The sequence below is a fragment of the Artemia franciscana genome, chromosome 13, assembly GCF_032884065.1.
Source record: "Artemia franciscana chromosome 13, ASM3288406v1, whole genome shotgun sequence".
NCBI lineage: Eukaryota > Metazoa > Arthropoda > Branchiopoda > Anostraca > Artemiidae > Artemia > Artemia franciscana.
Window position 1 is genome coordinate 25,298,629 of NC_088875.1, and position 24,187 is coordinate 25,322,815.

The following is a 24,187-nucleotide window of genomic DNA, read 5'->3' on the forward strand; positions in this document are numbered from 1 at the left end:
TCAATATTTATTGGGGCTAATTAAGATTGACATACAATGAGATTTTGCTAGGGATATAGATTACAGCCCCAAAAGGGAAGTCAAATTAAAAACAAAAACGATAATATAACAGAAGAAGAAAAAAGTGTTGATAAGAACCAAGTTTCAAATAATCTTGAAAGATCATTTAAATATTTTGATTTTGCTCGGTTTTGGAAAAGATAACATTCTAGGTGGAGATAATAATAGAATTTGGAGCATATCATACTGTCACTGAAAGTTTTATGTAGATTCTGCTTAGCAAAATACAAGCTAGATTTACGTCGCCTTTGGAGAATGGAGTACTACAATAGACAATTGAGGATTCAACAACAAAAGATTTTCAAGAGGAAGTGTTAGGTTTTGTTTGTCCATAATTGATTAAATGTTAGAATTGGCAATTTTTCAAAAGATTTAAGAATGTATGCCTCAAGAAAGTTTTTTTAATGAATTTTATTTAAAAAATTAGTCCCTCCACGAATATGATCATCATATGTTATTTCTACCTAAAAACAGCTTTATTCTCTATTTCCTGATGCCTCATCAGTGCTATTACTTTAAAAAAATACACCAAGTATGCAAGCTAGAGCTTTGTTCCTTTCACGCCCAGACCTCAAAAATATTATTTGTTTCCAATTTATTATATTGTACAAACGATTTGATATCAGAAGTAAATGTTCATTAGCCTCAGACACATACCATAACTCATTAACATGTACTTAGCACAAACACCTAACCTTTCTTCCAGCTTCTGAATGAGCAGTCCCATTTTCATTGACAAGCAACTCAGTGGCTTGTCAATGAAAATAATTCTTAGCCTGCAAGTGAATCTGCATACTTTTATTGCTGAATTTAGGTGGGACTTGGATGTTGATATGGCTATGAAAATTTGTCCCTTCTGTCTCTTTAGTCTATAGTACTTGCCCCATAAGTTTAAAGTTTTCAAACAAAGAAGAAAGAAGAGGAAAAAGTCTCAGAAAATCATCATTTACTAATCCATTAGCAAAAGGTACCTGCCCAATAGATTTCAAGCCTTGGTGGAAAAAATTTTTTTTACTGTGTCAAGACTTAGCTTGTTTATGCACCGAGTTAGTCAGCAACTTGGGGTTTGCCTCTTTTTATCAATAAGACTGAGAAAATCCAAGAAAGACTCCAGTTTTAAAAAGGTGTTAGACGCTACCTTTCTACTAAAAAGCTGGTGGTTCAAAAGGAGAGAGGATAGTTTGGAAAGACATGGACCTAATCTGCCTGTCAAAACAGGTAGATCAAATTTATTCCATGAATTCGTTTTAAGAAGGTACAACATACTCTCATTTTTTACTATTAAGTATCTGCAAAGAATGAATCATTTGGAATATTTCAGACCCTTTCCCTTGGGGCTGCAAAGGACAATATCCTATGGGCAGTAAATCTTAGAAATTTACACCTATTTTTAGCAAAAAAGACAGTTCAAAATATTGACATGACGCCAGAAATACACCACTCATAATTGTCACACTGACCTCTGCAGTAGGTTCTACTTTCTCCCTAATGGTCATCATAGATGACTACGAAGACAAAGTTGCCAACTGCAACCCAAATCAAAACTACGTTCACACTCCTTTTTACTATCTTACCAAAGAAAACTGTCTGAGTTGTCATCAACAGTCACTGTCTGAACTTTTTCAGTTTCGTTTTCACCCTCAGTGCTGTATTCTCACCAAATCTCTTTACAGCCTGCTTCTTTGTTTTTTGCTTTTGTTGCTTCATTTTTTCCTTTCCACCACTTCTTTGCCTTTTTTTGTAGCAAAGGCAGCTTCAATCTTGGCTTTGACTGATGTATCAGTGAGCACTTTTGTTTTGTACTCCTTTCATTCATGAAGCATTTTGGTTTCTTGGTGCTGCTGGGATGTGGTTGTACTTGTTCAGGTGTGACTATCACATTTTATGGTAGCTGCCAATCACAGGGCTTACTGAAAGCATTGAGTGAAAAGATTGTAGTGCAGGTCTAGATGGGGTTGGAATTAGAACCTCTGTTTAGCTTGACAATTTGCCATCAGGTTTACGGGCTAAAAAGCATTTGGTTGGTCTGTATTTAAAAGCACAGATTTTCGTTATCACAACAATCTGGATTGAAAGGGAATATACCTTCCAAATCCCTTCTGGATATTTGATGGTATGTAAGCTAAGGGAAAAGATTTTCCTACCAACCCAGCTGCAATGTAAATTTTAATAATTCTTCTCGATTTGATGGTTGCTGGTTGGAAAACGAAATACAGCTAATTTTGATAATCAATGTTGTTAGGAATACATAAATATGTTAGATATTTCCACTATTGTGCAAGGGTTCTGAAATAAGACAGTCATTACGTTTCTACCCAATTTCTACTTCTCTTGATGAATAACAAAGAAGACCAGTGTCCAGCAACTGACTCGCAAAGTTTCTAACTCGTAAATAGGCCCCAATCTGATGTAAATTAAAGCTAATGAGAAAGACTGATGTAAATAAAATGTTTGCAGTCAACAATCATCGTACCAGGAGCACACTACTGCTGCTTTTTTACCCCTTCTGCCACCAACCTTTCCTAATCGGTGCAGCGCTGGGGTCTAGTTGTATAACATAAATCTAAGAACAAAAATATAAGGCAGCGTCATTCAACCAGGGGGAGGGCTACCCCCTCCTGCCTCCTCCTATAGGCGCCCATAAGTCTAAGCTACATACTGACTCAAAAGTGAGCACAAATAAGCAACTTCTGACTAATTGGAGCAAAAAATACCATATGAAAAAAGGAGCCAAGTCTTGATCCGATCTAGAAACTAGCAAAGTCCTGACTATGTTAAAAAACCAGCCCTCTCTTTGTAGGAGAGCAAAGGCCTACCTTGGTGCGAAAACGAGATAAGTCTTAACTTGGTGTAAAAATAAAGTGCTAATTTGGTGCAAAAAACGACGAAATTCTAACTCAGTGCAAAGAAAGTCGTGACTTGATGCAGCAACAAGCTGGATTGAAATGGTGCAAAAACAAGGTTTGTCCTATGTTCAATGACTAGCCCTGGCTCTAGTCCAATCTGTAAAAAATCAGCCAAGTCAAAGCTGCTTAATTTGGGTGATTTGGCGTAAGATGGAGCTAAATCTTGACTTTGCCATATTGTCTGACAAAAGCCAGGGCTTTTGCAGTACAAGCAAAATCTATATATGGTGCAGAAACAGCTTAAGCCATAACTCTGTACAAGAATCGTCTTAAGTCTTGATTTGGTACAAAAACGAAAAAAGTCTTGACTCAATATGAAAATAAGCCAAGTCCTGGCTTGACACAAAAATGAGCCAAGCTCAAGCTACAAACAGACGTTTTGTAAGAAGGACCTAAATTCCAACTCTTTACTAAGCAAAGCTAATTTCTGACTTGGTACAAGAACATGCAAGTTAAAGCTACTAAGTTACATGGTGAGAAAAGAGGCAAATTTTTAATTCATTACAATAATAAGTCAGATTTAGTGCAAAAATCACAAGGGTTGAAAGGGATTAGAGGCCGCCTTGCCCTCTGTTATGACACTTTGGCGGCAGTCGACCAGGCTTCTCGTCGGCGGTGTTTGATGAATGTGCCAGCACAGCACCAGGGTCAATATCCAACATTGGAAGTGCCAATTAGACCAGGTAAACTCCAACCGAAACTTCAACTTATGGGCACCCATGCTTGAACTTCAATTGTATTTGCACAGGGATTGAAAATCCTTACAACATAACCACGCCTTTGCTAAAAAGGTTGGTAGTGGTGAAGGGTTTTTAGGAGTCAAATCATTAAGATATAAAGTCTGTACAAAAATCAGGTTTTTAAAAGGTGCAACGTCTTCTTCTTTCCAACTAGGCCGAACTGTGAAGATTTCCCTATTTGCTTTTTTAGGGCCTTTGCCACTTTGGCTATGTAGAGAGTTTCCCCCTCCCCCTTAGAAACATTTTAAAGACATTATGGACAGCAGTGCCCGGGTAAAAGAGATATTTAGGTGGTCAGGTTAACATTTGGTCATCCTTAGCAAGAATACTATACTTTTGGCCCTTTACAAGGGCGCTATAATACAAAATATGAAACTCGGTGAGCCCCTTCCTAGTTTCTATGACCTTTATTTCTATGTAAAGAGGCTGGAGGGAGGGGAATGGGAGATATGTCAAGTCCATAATGCTTCAATGTGTCTGAAATATAATCATGAAGTCCCTTGTTAGTTTCTATGGCCGTCATTTCTATGTAAAGAGGCTGAGGGGAGGGGGAATGGGAGACATGCCAAGTCTACAATGCTTCAATTTGTGTAAAATATAACCATGAAGTTCCTTGTTAGTTTCTATGGCCGTCATTTCTATGTAAAGAGGCTGAGGGGAGGGGGAATAGGAGACATGCCAAGTCTACAATGCTTCAATTTGTCTAAAATATAACCATGAAGTCCCTTGTTAGTTTCTATGGCTGTCATTTCTATGTAAAGAGGCTGAGGAGAGGGGGAATGGGAGACATGCCAAGTCTACAATGCTTCAATTTGTCCAAAATATAACCATGAATTCACTGTTTTATACGAGCTATTTACATTAGTTGGGCCTTTATCCTTAGAGCTAAATAAATAATGTCCACTCTAGAGGAACATTTCCTGGGCCTTTTTGCTTTTTATTTAAAAGTATACTTTTGATATTTTAATACAAATATATGTGGGGACCTGGGAAACTATGGAACGTTAAAGGGGCGTGGGGTTCCCTTCAACTGGGTTTTGGTAATGATAAGGAAACTAGACCTTTTACTTGCCAATTAAAAGAGCTTTCCCCAAGTTTCAACATCCATCTGTTCTGCTTGATGACTTACTTGACTTAAGTCTCCTGCCAGGCGTGGTTCAGCATAGAGAGTGATATCAGCTTAACCCAACTAGTGCAATCAGCAGCTAATGCTGGTGCGTTGTGGACATTGATGTTTGCCAGCTTCAAGTATTTTAAAAGACTATTGGACCATTGGTGTTTTGGTCTTTTGCAGGGTTATTTCCAGCTGGCTTCTGCAGGGTTAAAGTCCAGCATAATTTTTGCAGGTATGTGTGATGGCATTCTAAGGAGATGACTGTACCATCATAGAGTGCACTCAGCAATTTGGATGGAAAACAGCATCTGTTGTGTTGTCTATAGTAACTTCTCATTGCTGACAAAGTCAAACCATCTCAGGCCTTCTATCCTCCTAAGGCTTTTTGTCTGGAACACATCTATGGTCTTGAGAGCTCTGATTGTGGCCGGCCAGGTTTCTGTTCCATAAAGAACTACAGACCCAACCAGGGAATTGAAGATTGACAAGTTTTGTGTTTTCACTAATACTTGATTTCCGCCATAGCTGATGATTTAACCTCCCCATGGCAGCAGATGCCTTGACCATTCTTGCTTGCAGTTCAGGGAGAAGGGAGCTGTCGGCAGCAATGACAGAGCCCATGTACGTGAACTGCTGGACAATGTTGACAGTAGTTTTTTGGTCCATGGCCACAGGAGGGTTGGTGATGCTGGAGGATGGATCAACAACCATAATCTTAGTTTTGCTTTTGAAGCTTCTTCTTGCAGGATGTGAAGTGCTTCCACCATTTGGTCCATGGGTTCCGCCATGAGCGCCAGGTTGTTGGCCAAGTCAGCATCCAAGAGGATGTGATTGCCAAATTTAAGTCCAAATCCAAGCCTTGAGGTTGTCTTCACCATGATGTGGTCTATGATGAAGTTGAACAGTTCAGGTACAACAGCACAACCTTGCCAACCCCTGTATAAATTTGGAAGAATGGGCTATCACTGTTTAGTATTATGTTGACTCTGACAGGAACTATGGAAATCTATAACAATAGTTGGCAAATACAAAACTATAAAAAAGATGGCATTAAACACATGCTTACAAGAATCAAGTAACTAAAGATGTATAGATTTACCCTACCTAAAACTCTATCTTCTAAAGATGGACTTCCAGTTGTTTTTTTTTTTTTTAAGCTATGCTGGTGTACTTGTTTTTAGGAAAATCAAGTTTAAAGTTAAAACTTTTAGTTAAAAATGTGAGACATGTTTTTATTTCCAGCAAGCTACTTTTTGCACTTGTTCTCATAACTTAGATATAATGATACTAATAACAGTAGCAATGAAAGGAAGCAAATGAAACCAATGAATTCGAAACACCTGTCTCAGCTTAAGCATTTCTACTAAGAGACAACATTACAACATGGTGACAATAAATAAACATTAAACCTTTTCTATCAATGGCAATAATTTGGATCTAAGGATATAATGTGCAGAAATAAGTGTTCAAATGTTGTGGTGTAATTAATGTGCGTAATGTACCATAAAAGTCAATATGTGAGACAAGTAAAATGGCATGTATGCAACAGCTCTTGTGTGAAGAAACATAATACAAAATTAACCCTGGATAGATTCAGATTACATTAGACTTGCTTCAAGCTGTTTGAAAATCAGACTTTCAATCATGGGTTCATAAACGTTCAGTCCTTAGATGAGGTATCAAAGGATTACTCCTGGTGATGGGCATAAAAGACTAGAAAAATTACATTCTTTAGGCTATTCTTTACTAGTTTTTCAGAATAGGGAGGAATAGTCTTTTTCAATGATCTTTAGGGAATTCCCCATCACTCTCCCTACATACTTTTTCGTATTCGTTTATTTAAAATAGCTATTGTAGCACTCAAAAATGAATGCTAAATTACGCTAATTTTACAATCACAAAACACTTTTACATTACACTTTTACAATTCACTTGTTAAATGTTCTTACGAAATATGGTACAAAGGAGTTTGCGAATCTGTTCATACAGCAATTGACTGGCTCTAGTTTTTTGTAATGCCTAGTATGTCTGCTGATTGATGAGAATGGTGGATGTATGGACTGGTGCTTCTCATTTGTTAATATTGATTTCCCAAATTTCATTATTAGCTCATGTCTTTGATCGAATAAGGTGGGCAAATTCAAGAGGTCAAGGGCACTTTCGTAGCTGCTGAAACTGGGTCCAAGTATTATCCTAGTAGCGCGTTTTTGGATATGTTCTAGTTCATCAGCCATGTAAACTGTTTTCTGAGTTTGGGGACCCCAAACAGGACAGCAATACTCGAGGAAAGGCCTGATGTAGGTTGTATATACGCCAGCAGGAGCTGACGACCAGAGAAGCCTAAGCTGCACATACTTGTTAAACTCTGGATTGAGTAGTGACCTTTGTGCACAATATTGTCTACATGCAGCTTAAATGAGCAGTCACTTGTAAATGTTACGCCTATGATTGTTGCAGAGGAAACAATTGGAAACAAAGCATATGGGATAGTGACATCTCGCTTGAGTGGATCAAATCGTAAAACTTTTAATTTCTGTTCATTCACTTGTATACTATTCAACTTACACTGGTTGATGAAGTCTGTGAAGAAAGTCGGGTCACGCTGCTGCTTTGCTACTGCATTTTCGACTATATATTTGAGAAGTGCAGACAAGTCATCAACAAACTTGGAACGCTCTTCAAATTCTGCAAGAATATGGTTGATACTTATGCCAGGCAATGTGTTTCCCACTCTATTCTCTGCCTATTGGTGGATACCTAAGAAACAGGAATTGGACTTCTGTAATATTAAACAAACTTTTTGAGTGTGGTCTAAAATAATAACTACAATTCAAGATAACATTCCTACAGCTTTTTTATCCCAAAAGACATATTTGGAAGTACTAAAAATTTTACTGCCAGGAAAAAGCAGTCAATGGTAAGCCAAATGTAACTAGGTTTATATGTTATACATGCAATGTCCCCCATTTTAATACAGGTACAAACAAATAACTGCCTTTGGTATAGGACTTAACTCTTCTTCAAAAGCAACAACCATTGGTTTGTCAGTGAAATCTTTTCTGGTCATCTCTTTGAAGACAAATGGTGACTTTTTAATACTCTAGGTCTAGGTTAACAAAAATAACAGGAAATATTTACAAAACTCATCTTTTGTGGTTAGTAATCAAACTTAACGGATAAGTGTCACTTCAAGTTATAGAGGCAAAATACTTAAGTCCTCAGCTCCTATGCAGCTGGGTCGGCCAGTTCAGGGCTTATCCTCTAATGGCATCATAATAGTAATTTAGTATGTCTCCCTGTTTGTCACAGTTGTCAGCAGTAATGGGAATTGTTGGTCAGAAAAGTTTTCTCACCACCACTTAGGAGGTCATCATCACGGACAAGAGACATTTATTCTTCCTTTAAAAGCTATTTTGCCTAGTTGGGTTGGAACATATACTAAACATCTCCTTACTATCAAAACTATTGAAATTTGATGGTTTGCAGAATGGTTTGGGGGCAATTCAAGGAAAATAGAAGTCCTTTGTTTGATACTTGGTAAAGGTAAGTGACCCAGTGAGCTTTAGGAGCAATTTAGTTTTGAATGCAGCCAGTCAGTGCTTGATATCAGCTTGTATGTCTCTGCAACCATATGGTGCAACTGGAACCACTAAGACACTGTAAAGTTGTATTTTTAGTTTTAAGGACATGTGTTTATTTTCTAAAATAGAGTGCAGTGACTTGAAGCATGCAGAGGCAAGAGCCAGTGATCATTTGATGTCTTTTCTAAAGTCATTTATGCATTTCAGCTTGCTTCCTAGATATAACAAGAGCTCATATGGCACTTGTGACGAGGTCAGAAGAGCCAAGAGCTCATATGGTATGAGCACTAGCAAAATCTAAGAATTAATAGATTGCTTCAAAAGGAAAATCAGAGGCTTAATGCCGGTCAGGATTTAAAATAAGAGCTCTGAGTCACGAGGTCCTTCTAAATATCAAAATTCCTTAAGATCCAATCACCCACTTGCAAGTTAAAAATACCTCAGTTTTTTCTGATTTTTCCTCTCCCTTCAACCCCCAAGTGTTTGAATCAGGGGAAAACAACTTCATCAAGTCAATTTGTACAGCTCCCTGACATGCCTATCAATTTTCATCGTCCTAGCACGTCCAGAAGCATCAAACTCGCCAAAGCACAGAACCCCACCATCTAACTCCCACAAAGAAAGCGGATCCTGTCTGGTTATGTCAGTCATGTATCTACAACATTTATAAGCATTTCCCAAGATGTATATTTTCCCCCTCCAGCTCCCCCCAAGGTCAACAGATCTGGTTGGGATTTGAAATAAGAGCTCTGAGACATGAGTTCCTTCTAAATATCAAACTTCATTCAGATCTGGTCACCTGTTCTTAACTTAAAAATACCTCAATTTTTCTAACTTTTCCAAATTAACAACCCCCAGCTCCCCCAAAGAGAACGGATCTGTACCAATTATGTCCTCTTGTATCTATAACTTGTGCTTATTCTCCCCATAAAGTTTCATCCCAATATCTCCACTCTAAGCATTTTTCCAAAATTTCCAGTTTCCAAGATTTCTGTTTTCCCCCTCCAACCCTCCATGTCCCCGGATCCGATTCGAATTGAAAATTAAGCATCTAAGAAATAAGATTCTTCTATATATTAAGTTTCATTGAGATCTGATCATTCGTTCATAAGATACCTTGATTTCATGTTTTCCAAGAATTCCAGCTTCCCCCTACAACTCCCTTCAATGTCACTGGATCTGATCAGGATTTAAAATGAGAGTTTTAAAGCATAAGATCTTTCTAGATATCAAATTTCTTTAAGACCTGATCACCTGTTTGTAAGTTAAAAATACCTCATTTTTCTAATTTTTCTGAATTACTCCCCCCCCCCAACTCCACAAGGAGAGTGGATATGGCCTGGTTATGTCAGCCACCTATCTTGGACTTCTGCTAATTCTTTCCACCAAGCTTCATCCTGATCTCTCTGCTTTAAGCAGTTTCCAAGATTTTCAGTCCCCCCCCCCAAAATGACACTGAACCCGGTTGGGATAAAAAATAAGAGATATGAGTTTCGAGGTACTTCTAAATATGAAATTTCATTAAGATATGATCACTCTTTTGCAAGTTAAAAAATCCCCCATTTTTTCTAATTTTTAGAATTAAACCCCTCCCCCAGCTCCCCCAAAGAGAGCAGATCTGTTCTGGTTATTTCAATCCTGTATCTAGGACTTGTGCCATAAAAACAGATCAGCTCACTACACATCCAAGCCCAAATAGTGACTTTGTTATGTTGGGAGAGACCAATTTCTGCATGCTGTGATACTCTTATTGCCTCGGTCTTGCTAATTTTTATCTTCATTGCAAAGAGAACTAGCTGCATCAGCCAGTATTTGTACTGGCTTGGAGCTCCTCTGTTTTTTCTATTCAAACAATTAATGTCATCAGCATACACAAGCAGGTTAAAGAGGTATCCTCTTAAGACTACTCCAATGCTATTAGGGACAAGTGTCCACACACTACTTAAGAATAGGCAAAAATAGAATTGTTGAGAGAACATCTGTTGAGGTAGGAAATGCTTCAGTAAGACCTTCAGTAGTCTGCACTATGCTTCTCACCTTCTTGTACAAACTGCTTATAATATAGATAATATCAAAGGGAACTCTGCAGTGACCCAAGATATGCCAGACATTATCTCCCCAGAGCAGGTTGAAGGCTTGCTCTAAGCCAGTGAAAAGTTGACATAGTTCTTTACTAAATTCCAAATATTGTTCCATGATTTGTTAAAGACAAATATTTACTCTTTAGTCAATCTGTTCTCACAAAATCAAGCTTATTGCTCAGGTATCATATGTCATGTTGTGTTTGCTATGCAATCTGTGAGTTAACAAACACCAAAAACAAGAAGAACAATAGGGAATTTTTCAAGACAGTGGGAAACAAATTAGAATGGATATTTTGGTCATATGTCCAAGGGCTGTCCTCAGCAATAAAAAAATCTATAAGAAGAAAAAACTTACAAAAGGATAAAATCAATAAAACTAAAATGAATAAAATTTTAAAACAGTCCCAGCATCCTTACCTCAGCAAAGTTCAACCAGGACTTTGCTGGTTGAACTCAACCAGCAAATTACAATGAGGTAAGGATGCTGGGACTGTCTTGAAAAAAAAAATTCATTCAGTTTTATTGATTTTATCCTTTTGTAAGTTTTTTCTTCTATGTTTGTACTGCTGAGGACAGCCCTTGGACATAGGGCCAGAATATGTATTTTAATTATTTATCATTGTCTTGAGAAATTCCCTATTGTTCTTCTTGTTTTTGAGAGTTCTTCTTCTTGACTTATTGGGGCCCTATCAAGGGCTGAAAATGGAATTTTCCCTGGGAAAAAGAATACTGAATTATGAAAAAGCAACAGAAAAGACATCAAGTGATATATTCACTCTGATCTTAACATACTCTAGAGGGTTTCTTGATGAGCTTTAAAATTTTTGTGTTATAAAAAGATACCTTCCAAATCAGATCTGCTGATTAAATGAAGATCCTAATTTAGGAGGTTTCAAAGATCTGAAAATATATTTACTAAACTTAGAAGAAAAAACATTGATAGGCTATGCTATAAAATTCCATTCAAATAGCAGGAATAGCATTTTAAAACTAAAACCTGGGAAAAGAAACTGAAATCTGACAACTAAGGTATAGTGCTATTTTACCAAAACTCAAATGGCTTAAGTAACTATAAAGTGGACAAACTTTGGTAAAATTCTAGTTAATTGACTTCTTGCTATCTTGGAAAGGGTTCAGGTTAGGAAAATGAAACTTTCAGGGATGGGACTACAGGCTAAAGTATGTCCTGGGAAGGTATTTTGAAGCACCTACCTCTACTCCTTCTCCCTCTAGAGGGCCCTGACTTGTGATGACCATTAAAAATATGTGTGTTATAAAAGTAAAATCTTGCAAAATAGATCTTCTGCTTAATTGAAGTACAACAAAATTGTTTTCAGCTTCATAACTTTACTCAATCCCATAATGCGAAAATATTTCCTAAATTTTGAAAAAAAAAAACATTGATATGGCTCAAAATTCTACTCAAATAACAGGAATTGCATTTTCAGAACTAAAGGCAGAGAAAAAGCAACTAGTAACTTAAAATTAATGTAAAATGTTGTTTTGTCAAAATTTCAATAGGTATAGACTGTCATGTAGGCAAATTTCAGGGCCCTCTAGAGGGAGAAGGAGTGGAGGTGGGTACTTTAAAATACCTTTCTGGGACATACTTTAGCTGGTAGACTCATCCCTGAAAGTTTCATCTTCCTAACCTAAACCCTTTCCAAGATAGCAAGAAGTCAATTAACTAGAATTTTAACCCAAATTTCTAGCACCTAGAAATTGAAAGTGTTAACACAGTAGATTGGTCATACTGTCCTAGAGTATGTATTTGGCCTTGGATTCATTAGGCCTACTGAAAGTCTCATTTTCCTAGCCTAACCCCGTTCCAAGATAGCTAAAAGTAGCTTGCCTAGACTTTTTCAGTTTATGATTTATTAAAAGCAGTTTTGGAATCCTTGGTACCCCTCTCACAGGCCTTTAATAAGGAACAATGTGTCACTTGAGGGGTTTTTTAAGTGCTCAAACTAAATTTATAGAAAGAGCAGTGTTATTATCCTTGGAAAAGATTGGTTTACTGACGGGTTCTATCTAGCAAAGTAATTGATTCACCAACTAGGTCCACTTGAAAACAGTTAATGATTCATATATGCCCTTGATTCCAGTCTTTTATTCTATTTCTTCTGATTGTTTATTTGAGAACGTTAGTTCTTTGCTTTGACTCTCACCATGTTCTTTTACTTTTCCAATTACTTATCCGACTAATCCAAGCGTTTTATGAGATGACATGACGTCAGAGGTTAGTCGGACTACCCCCTCGAACGCTCAGGATTACTTGTCCGTGGGCTTGCACTTTCTAACCCCGAAAAAAAGAATATTGAGGACTGGTGACGTCAGTCTCTTATCTATCTATATATATAAAAATAAGCTGTCTGTGTGTGTGTGTGTGTGTCTGTCGAGCGACGTCATGTTTGTGTGTCGACTGACGTCATGTTTGTCGACTGACGTCATTTTAAGGATTGGACTGTATGCGTTATGAAGTTGTTTGTCGACTGACGTCATGTTTGTCAACTGATGAAATTACATACCGGGACACCGGGACACAAATGACGACCGGGACACAGGGAATATAAATGACGACCGGGAACCTCAAAGATAAATTACAGACTGGGAAATCCGGACACAAATCACGACCGGGACACAGGGAATATAAATGACGACCGGGACACAGGGACACAACTACAACGGGGACGCCGGGGGCACAGGCGGGATACATAAATGACGACCGGGACACAGGGATTGTTTGAATAGAAATTACAGACCGGGACACCGGGACACAAATGACGACCGGGACACAGGGAATATAAATGACGACCGGGACACTCAAAGAGAAATTACAAACTGGGACACCGGGACACAGTGAATATAAATGACGACCGGGACACAGCGACACATCATTAGAATAATGAGGTATAGATCTGAATACGGATTGTTTTTCCCATGGACAATTATATGTTGCATGTGCAAGAGTCAGTAAACCTGACAATCTATTTATATGCATAGACAATGGGACAGCGAAGAATGTTGTATATTCGCATGTTTTACGTAGTTAAAAACATATATATATTATATATATCTATCTCTATTCACAGTTGGGACACAGGGACACAACTACAATGGCGCGTAACTAATATGACGCGAAACGACTTACGCGCGGGGGGGGGGCTTGGGGGGGCGCGAAGTGCCCCACCAACTAGGTGTTGGGGTGGCGCGAAGCACCACCCCAACAGATAGTATTTTTTAAAATGGGACGAACATGTTCATGTGACTAACCTGAGATGGGTTTTGTAGATAAGCTATGTTTTTAGTGGAGTAAATATGGTTAATATTTCTAAGGAAGCCTATCAAGTCCCTTGGGAAGAGGGTGGGATTCAAGTTCAATTTGTTATTGAAATTGTCTATTCAGTTTGAAAGTTCAACTGATATTCAGTTTAGAAATTTCAGATGGAAAATACTGAAAAAGCTTACGAAATTATATGCACAGAGAAGACAAATACTGTTATATTGAAGATTACTTCAGATTTAGGAGATTGTAAGTAGCATAATCTTGTCTGTGCTTATAAAATATTAAGGTTTTCTAGAGAGCTATGCCTAGATTTCAAAGGCTAGTAGGCTCTAGTTGGCTAGTAGGCTGTGATATGCAGAACAAAGGTTTTTATCAGCTAGAAAGTTGTGTTATTAGGTATAGAGCTTGGGAATGCACATTTCCTATTACCTGAATGGAAAAGAAGCCATGTTGTTCCCGTCTCCGCCATCCAGGCAGGTGAAGCTTTAGACTGTGACCTCTTGAATTGTTGGCCAGGGAGGGGGTGAAGATCTGTTTCAGGTGACCAGATTTGAAAATTTTGCATACCATGATCACATCTCCTCCATATCTTCAATACATGAGGGTTGAAAGTCTCAGAGACCTTAGGCAATCCTGGTAAGGGACATTATTTAAGCCACAGACCAGTTTGGTTGCTCTCCTTTGGACACTTTCAAGGGCTCTTGTGTCCTTTTTATTTTGAGGCAAGGCCAAAGTCAAGCCAAACTCAAGGTGGGGATAGACAAGGGATTTATAAAGTTTTGTAACCACAATAAATTTTTATGCAATAAAGTTTATAAAGTTTTGTATATATATATATATATATATATATATATATATATATATATATATATATATATATATATATATATATATATATATATATATGTATATATATAGGCCAGTGTATTCTCCTGATGAGCCCTTGTGTTGGGTGTTGCCTCTGAATTATTTGTCTATATTATTTTTTCTATTGTTTGGTAAATGACGACTTATACTTATTGACGACATGACTGCCTGTCCATGGATTATTCTTTATGGTTGATTGCGTATGGCTATGCTTTTTGACCTATGTGATTGTATGGATGAGTAGGGTTAAGGCCTCATTCAAGTACTGGTCTATATTAATCAGTAATTTAGGAAAACAGTCTTCCTTTTCTCCTTCTGTCTCTCTTTTTTTTCTTTTTTTTTGTGTGTGTGTTTGTGCTGTTGCATTGGTGATTTCTCTTTTCATGATATATATATATATATATATATATATATATATATATATATATATATATATATATATATATATATATATATATATATATATATATGTATATATACATATACATATACTAGCTGTTGGGGTGGTACTTCATGCCACCCCAACACCTAGTTGGTGGGAGTGCTTTGTGCCCCCTGCACACGTAAGTTGTTACGCGCCATTGTAGTTGTGTCCCTGTGTCCCACTGGTGAATATAGATATATATATATATATATATATATATATATATATATATATATATATATATATATATATATATATATATATATATATATATATATGTATATATATATATATATATATATATATATATATATATATATATATATATATATATATATATATATATATATATATATATATATATATATATATATGTTTTTAACTATGTAAAACTGGCGAATATACAACATTCTTTGCTGTCCCATTGTCTGTGCATATAGAATAGAACAGAATATATTTATTCACTACAATAGCCGGAGCTAGTATTAGCATGTCACGACAAAAATAATTTATACCTTCAAAAACACTCACAGGAAAATTTAAACAAACAATATATTAATCAAACATTAAATATTAGTCGCGTCAATATTATTAAAATGACGGGTAAAATATGGAACAAATGATTTGCGATATCTCTCAGTACTATATGCTGAGCAAGTCAGTAACTGTGGACAATTGTTTTTTATTTGTCGAAGTCTAGTAACTGGTCCTCCAGTTGGGGGGCTCGCTAAGTTGGGTAGTAGACGACAATGAGCTGGGGAATTTAAACAATTTAGTCCAAATGTATATGTTAAGCCATGTCTACGAGTCCAAATTGAGTTGTTTCAGTGCATCTTCGTAAGTTGAGTAGTTTTGTCCAAGTATAATTTTTACAGCTCTTTTTTGTATCGTCTCAAGTCTATCTGTTTGATCTTTTGTCAATCCCGGATGCCAAGCAGGGCATGCATACTCAAGAGAAGGTCTAACATAGCTGCAGTATACAGACTTTAAAACCTCAGTTGGTGTACCAAATCTTTATAGGTTGGAAAATGAATGTAAAAGCGAGGTGCCTTTTTTAGTCAGATAGTCAACGTGTGAATTCCATCTTAAATCATCGTCCAAAAGAATCCCAAGTATTCTAACAGTTTTCTTTGTTGGCAGTATGGAAATATGAGAAGAGTGGTTGTTACCCTTTAGGAAGGAAAATGTCATATAAGAGCTCTTAGTTTCACTGACCGCCAGTTTTACCTTTCCTAATTCAGCTTTTAGATCATGATAGATTTTGATCAAGTCAGACTGTTCAGTAGTCGGAGGGCTTAGTCGCAGTGATAAAACAGTTAAATCATCAGCAAATTTAAAACGCTCACGTATTGTTGTTAAAATACGGTTAAAAACAATAAGAAAAGAAAGCGGGCCTAATTTAGTCCCTTGTGGCGAACCACAAAAAATATTTACAAATTCAGATGGCTCATGATCAGGAAGTTGGACACACTGATATCTTTCAAAAAGAAAACTAGCCAGCATTCGTACAACAAATGGACGGGCACCCATAGCCTTTGCTTCTTCCACAACTACATTATGATCAAGACTATCAAAAGCCTTAACTATGTCTGCAAATAATGCTTCAACATAGGCCCCATTATTCTCTAAGTGCTTAAGGATAGTATCCAATAATGCAACCGAATAATGAACAGTACTATGCCCGGATCTAAATCCAAATTGTTGGGGATCAATATTATCATTTATGTCCTCAAATAAACAATCAAAAATAAAACTTTCAAATTCTTTTGAGAGAGCTGGAGTTTTCGAAATCGGCCTCATCTCGGTTATATCTTTAGGTGTCTTGCATTTGGGGATTTGCGTTACATATGCCTGTTTAAAAATACATGGGAAAACACCATCAATAAAACACTGGTTAAAAATTGCCGTTAAAGGAGTAGATAAAACATCAGCACACTCAATAACCAATTTAATTGGTATCTCACTAGGATAACTAGATTTACGAGAATCAAGTGCCTTTAACTTTTTAGCAACTGAACAAATCTCTAGTATAGGGATATTTGAAACTGAATCATTCGGTGGTAATTTTCTTAGTTGCGGATGAATTTTACAAACAGATGCAAAAAAGTTATTAATTTCACTAGGTAACAGAGGTTTGCCATTGACATCTCTCACTTCAACTCTGGTTACTTTTTTCCAGATAATGTTCTGAACTAAGTCATGGAACTTCCTTGGGTTGGATTTATATATTTTGCTTATTATTTTAGACCCATACTGCTTACGAGAACATCTTATTTTATATACAATTAAATTTCTTACTCTTTTGAAATCTTTTACGGATCCAGTTAAATGCAATTCGTTCCTCACTTTTATCAGATTCCGAATCTCTTGAGTAATCCATGGTTTATCATTAGATTTCACATGTATTTTTTTTGTGGGAAAATTTCACAGTATTTTTCGAATAGTTCCTTACAGAATAAACTTGCCATTTTGTCACCGTCAGACAATGAGAGAATATCACGCCAGTCACGATCTGTGAGCCATTTCTTGTAGAGATTTACTAGTTCAGGTGTGAAAGGCGTGTACACCACACTATTTATTTGTCGATTTGGGATAAAATGATAGGGTGTCCAAGCAACACACAAGTGATCACTCAAACCTAATGGGGGTAATGTAACTGGAGTATTATAATATTCAGGACAGTTGCTAAAAATGAGATCCAACATACGGTTACCTCTTGTGGGCACATTCACAACCTGCTTAAGTGATAGTGAATTACTTAGCCATTTGGCATCTAAGTCATTAAAGTCACCACACATTATGATACCAGCATTAGGATACAAAGATCGTACATTGTCAGTGCAATTCTGTAAGTAATTCACAAGGTCTTTACGATAGGGGCCACGGGGCGGATAGTAAACAACACATATCACCAGTGATGCCACTTCCTTGGAAAGCTTCTTAGGCCTGCACCACAACCATAATACTTCAAAACCATGCTTATTTGGTATATTACTGAAAGTGAGAACTCGATTTCTTATAGACGATCGACAAATAATACCAACACCACCACCATGTGTTACTGAAATATCATTGGGTGTCATTCTAGGTTTGAAATAGGTATCATATCCTTCAAATGCTACAACATCTTCAGTCGCGGACCATGATTCACAGATACAAGCAATATCAACCAGTTCATTCTTCAAGCAAAGTTCAACCTCTTCTAATTTGTTCATAAGTGACCGGACAATTTGATAATAGTATTTTCGGAAATATATAGGGATGAAAGGGGGGCTTTACACTGCGGTCTCGAATCTCCTTGCCAACACATTGAATCGGTTCCAAGTTGGGATACTCGGAAGACATGGTTTGAGGAGTGGGTGAATCTTTGATTTCTTTGAAATTCCAAATTGGTTGGTTGTTAGTACTGGATATATTGTCGGAAGGCTGGCAGATGTTGGTTCTTGCCAGTTTCTCCAAGTTTTCACGAGGAGTGGTTGGTATGAGGGGGGAGGGATCTGCATTGGCTGATTTAAGACAGGTGGTTTGAGCTTCAAGCTCATAAGTGGGACTGTAAACTGTTGTCTTTGGCAACCATGTTTTAACAGAGATGGAATTTTTCGCTCCCCGTTTTTTGAACTTCGCAATTCAGTATTGGAACGTAGCTTTTTCCTTCTGGGGGAAGTGAGATGCACATTAGGACAACAGTTCATGAAACAAAGGCCATGAGCAAATTTTTTACACAGAGATCTGTGAGGCAGAATACAACACTCATCACGGCAGATGCCTTTGAAATAATCCAAACAAATATGGAGAAACGTGCGATTCTCCGCCCTTCTACAGCCTCGCCTTATGTGAAATCTGCAGACACGTCGTTCAGGAATATGATCTGTTGTAACACCCTCTTCATCTGTATGCGGAGACTGAGAATACTCTAGGTCGGTTTGTGTTGTTTGACTAGTAAGAAAGCTACTGCATTGAACAGATACATTATTACTGAGAACTTTAGAGCTGGTTATATTACCCTAGTTTAAGCACTTCTCACAGGTAAAAAGAAAGAAACGTCCCGAGGGTTTCTGCAGAGCAAGAACTATGTCTGCATCAATTGCAGCGCAGGCCGCATGCATGCGGTGTAAGCAAAGGTGACAATCAAACGAAGGGCTGTCTTTTGTCGGTTCGTCACATAAGAGGCAGCTCAGATCAGGACCTGAGTAGTCATTTCTTTCCTCGGTGATATTTTCTATAGTATCGATTCTTTCCTCGGTGATATTTTTTATAGTATCCATAATTCTCAGTGCACCGCCAGGAATGCCTGGAGATTTAGATGACAAGTTTTCTACTGGGAAGATAGTGTTCTTTTTAAGTTGATCCTGGATTTTATCGTTGTTACTTTGCTGTTTCGGACTATTATTTTTCGATCTCAGTTTTTTCAGAGTAATAGTTTTAGGGGAATCTTTTTGTGTACAAATTACGCACACAAAGGTCTTCTTCAAGTCATTAGAGTATTTAGTTTTTCCACAACTAAAATGAGACCATTTATTACATTTGATACACTGCACGCCGCCTGTTTTGCTTGTAATTCTTTTTAAACAGATACCACACTGCTCCGGATCCATAATAAATATCGCTACTGAGTACACCAAGTTCAAATTGCAAAAATGTCAATAGTAAATAGATCAAAACAATCGGATACTAAATGACTCTAGGGAAATCACTCAGGTTAATTCTTAATCAAAGTTCCCAAGGGAATTTTCACTCAGAACATCCAAGTTCAAGGTTGATTAAGAGAAGTCCATAGGGAATCACGATTGAGTCTTACTGTATAATGAGATTATATCCAGATTGTATCCAATAAAGGTGTTTACTGTATGAACTCTCAAACAAGACTAAATAGTGTGTCAGGTTTACTGACTCTTGAACATGCAATATATAATTGTCCATGGGAAAAACAATCCATATTCTGATCTATACCTCATAATTCTAATGATTGCTCTTGAGCGTTGTTGATGGTGATTGCTAATCAAACATTCCCTGTGTCCCCATTGTCATTTATATATACCCCTGTGCCCCCTGGTGTCCCCATTGTAGTTGTGTCCCTGTGTCCTGGTTGTCATTTACATTCCCTGTGTCCCGGTCATCATTTGTGTCCTTTTTTTCTTTTTAGTTTTTTACCTTTTTTATTTTTTTCCTTTTTTTAAGTTTTTTTTCTTTTTAGGTTTTTTCTTTTTTTAGCTTTTTTCGCGCCGTATTAGTTACGCGCCATTGTAGTTGTGTCCCTGTGTCCCACCTGCGAATATAGATAGATATATATATATGTTTGTAAAACTTGCAAATATACAACATTCTTCTCTGTCCCATTGTCTGTGCGTATAAATAGATTGTCAGGTTTACCAACTCTTGAACATGCAACATATAATTGTCCATGGGAAAAACAATCCATATTCAGACCTATACCTCATTATTATAATGATTGCCCTTGAGCTTTGTTGATGGTGATTGCTAATCAAACGTTCCCTGTGTCCCAGTCATCATTTATATATCCCCCCTGTACCCCCCGGCATCTCCATTGTTGTTGTGTCTCTGTGTCCTGGTCGTCATTTATATTCCCTGTGTCCTGGTCGTTATTTGTGTCCCAGTGTCCCAGTCTGTAATTTCTCTTTGAATGTCCTGGTCATCATTTGTGTCCCGCTCTGTAATTTCGTCAGTCGACAAACATGACGTCAGTCAACAAACAACTTCATGACAACATACAGCTCAATCCTTATAATGACGTCAGTTGACAAACATGACGTCAGTCGACACACAAACATGACGTCAGTCAAAAGACAAACAACTTATTTATATATATATATATAAGAAGATATATGTGTGTGTGTGGTAAAATTGTAGTTGTGTGACTTCTTGCTATCTCGGAAAGGGGTTACGCTAGGAAAATGAAACTTTCAGGGATGGGTCCACGGGCTATAGTATATTCAAGGAAGGTATTTTAAAGGGTAAAATTTAGTTTAGTGACTTCTTGCTATCTCAAAAAGGAGTTAGGTTAGAAGAATGAAACTTTCTGGGATGGGTCTACAGGCTAAAGCATATCCCAGGAAGATATTTTAAAGTACCCATCTCCACTCCTTCTCCCTCTAGAGGGCCCTGACACTTACCTAAATGAAACAACGTTTTACCTTAATTTTCAGTTACCAGTTGCCTTTTCTCTGCCTTTAGTTCTGAAAATGCAATCCCTGTTATTTGAGTAGAATTCTGAGCCATATCAATGTTTTTTTTTTAGGAAATGTTTTTGCATATCTTTAAAACCTTATAAATTGGGATTGAGTAAAGTTGTAAAACTGAAAATTTTGCTTTACTTCATTCAAGCAGAAGATCTATTTTGCCAGGTTTCACTTTTATAACACACATATTTTTAAAGGTCATCAAATGTCAGGACCCTCTAGAGGGAGAGGGAGTAGAGGTAGGTACTTCAACATACCTTCCCAGGACATACTTTAGCCTGTAGACCCATCCTGAAAGTTTCATTTTCCTAACCTAACCCCTTTCCAAGATAGCAAAAAGTCACTAAACTAGAATTTTACTATATATATATATATATATATATATATATATATATATATATATATATATATATATATATATATATATATATATATATATATATATATATATATATATATATATATATATATATATATATATATATATATATATATATATATATATATATATATATATATATATATATATATATATATATATATATATATATATATATATATATATATATATATACATATATATATATATATATATATATATATGTGTGTGTGTGTGTGTGTGTGTGTGTGTGTGTGTGTGTGTGTGAAATTGTTAAGCATAGGTCTACACACTAAAATATGTCCTGGGAAGGTATTTTGAAGCATGTATTGCCACTCTTTCCTCCTTTAGAGGGCAATGACCTTTTGATGACTGAAAAATCTTTTTGCTATGAAACTAAAACTGCAAAACAGATTTTAGTGGGTACGTGTCAAGTAGGGAAATTTCTAAGACTCAGAAATCAGAAGTGGGCTAACAGAGAAGCTTGGCAATACCTTCTCAAAGTATGTTTCTGGTCACGGATTCATTACCTAGAGTTTGATATTCCTAACCTAACGTCTTTCCAAGGTAGCAAAAAATAGCTGGATTTTTACAAAGATCATTTTCAATACAAAGAATTTTTATTATATTTGGTTTGAGGATCAAGTTCTGATTATATGGGCATCTATTTGTAAGCAAAACCTTTCTCATTTGTCAATTAGTTTGGAAATTTAATGTTGATCCTCTTCTTCTCCACTGATGGTCAATTATATATAGTGCAACTCATGTATTCTTCATCTCTTACTACATATTACTCTTTTGAAACTTGGAAATACATTGGGGCAAATCTCCAGCATTTTGACTGGGGAGGGGTCCATATCTGGATAGTCAAGGGGTATGGGATATGTAAAAATAATTTCTCCTCATTGTTGGGGGGCAACCCCCCTCCAAAACAACGCCCCTTGAAATATATAATGTAAGAGTGCACTATATTTGAAAAAAAGTTGAAATCAAGTAAAGTACTTTTAGGAATGTTTTAGGTAAATATTTTATTATTTGTAATGTTGTTTTCAGAATTTTGTAGTGTTTTCTTTTAACTTGGGCTGACTGTAAACTAATACCAACCAGAACAAGAAAAAGAATTATTAATTATATTTCTTATGCCACTACTGTATAGGTCAAACATATGGCTATTGTTATTATTTCTTGATGAATTTTTCTATTGTCTGATCACATTGATGTCACTCGTTTCTGGATAAATTTGTTTGAAGAAAACTGTTATGTATAATCTTAAAAAGGGTTATAGCCTTGTGTTGCTCAGTGGGGAGAAAATTTGTAAGAATAATTTTCTTTCACTAGGGATATATTTTCTACGAGGGGGGGTGTTTTTCCTAGGGGTAAACGCCTAGAACCCTTTGGCTCTGAATTCTAAACCTATGACAAATTAGTACATCAGTTTGGCAAAATTCTAGTTGAGTGACTTCTTGCTATCTCAGAAAGGGGTTAGGCTAGGAAAATGAAACTTTCAGGGATGGGTCTACAGGCTAAAGTATATCCCAAGGAAGGTATTTTAAAGCAGTGGTTCCCAACCTTTTTCGGTCCGCGTACCCCTAGTCAAGGCCCAAAAAGTTTGCGTACCCCTTTCTTGAGAATCGTTGTTTTACTTTTTTCTTAACTAAAATCAGATTTTCAAAAACACGAGATTTATTGTCCAATATGACGGTTCTTAAATGTACGTACAAAATCAATGAGAAACTTGAGGCTGCTTTTTTGCTAAAATATTATCAATCTTGGCTCGATGTCACTAACGGCAATTATAAGGTCATTTTGTACACTCAGTCTGTTTCTGTGTTTGGTTTTGATCAATGACATTGCCGAAAATGACACTTCACAAAGGTAAGTGGATCCGAATGGTAACAAAGCAGACATGGTGATTTCACTTAGTTCCTTGTATTCTCCTTTCACCTCCAGCCAAAACTGGGAAACAGTTACATTTTGGAATTTCAGTTCTAAGGCGCGATCACTGGCAAGTTCGATCAGATTCTCTGTAAGCTTGTCACTAAGACCGGAGCTTGAGGTCACGTCTTCAACAAATGGATTTTGGATCCAATCCTGCGTTCTATCTTGGTTCATAATCGATGGGAAATATGACACAAGTTCATCTCGCAACTTTGTCAGATGCTCCCGAATACAATCACAGATTGTGTTGAGGTTATCAATTTCACTATCGTCCGCAAACTTGTCAAGGGTCGGGAAGACACTAACACTGTTTCTTTGAACCTTTTTAAGCCAGAACTCCAATTTCTTAATGAAAGCACACATCTTCGGATTCAGGGAGAGTTCGTCCGTCCGGAAACCTTGCATTGACAGATTCAAGTCATTCAGTTTGTCGAAAATATCCGCAAGATAGACCAGCCTGCAGACCCAGTCCTGGTTTTCAAAAAGTGAACTGAATGCAGATTTTTGTTCCAGAAGAAACATATGAACTTCTTGTCGAAGCTCGAAAAGTCTGTTTAAAATCTTCCCACGAGACAACCAGCGAACTTCTGTGTGCAGAAGTAAATGTTGAT

The 24,187-nt window shown here is 36.8% G+C and overlaps 1 protein-coding gene across 13 annotated transcripts in view; it reads right to left on the reverse strand.

Moving 5' to 3' along the window:
• The window catches only part of LOC136034712 (protein dispatched-like), a 138,057-nt gene that overhangs the window by 107,870 nt on the left and 6,000 nt on the right, over positions 1-24,187 (reverse strand). Inside the window, exons 1-2 of one of the 13 annotated variants that reach the window (XM_065716058.1) lie at positions 12,538-12,642; positions 7,386-7,577 (exon numbers count right to left, since the gene is read on the reverse strand). The exons of 2 other annotated variants lie outside the window; for them this stretch is intronic. The gene's annotated coding sequence lies outside the window, so the exon portion shown is untranslated. Of the gene's footprint in view, positions 1-7,385; positions 7,578-12,337; positions 12,483-12,507; positions 12,735-24,187 lie in introns of those variants that run through there. 10 more of the 13 variants (XM_065716052.1, XM_065716053.1, XM_065716055.1 and 7 more) reach the window with 10 other exon arrangements.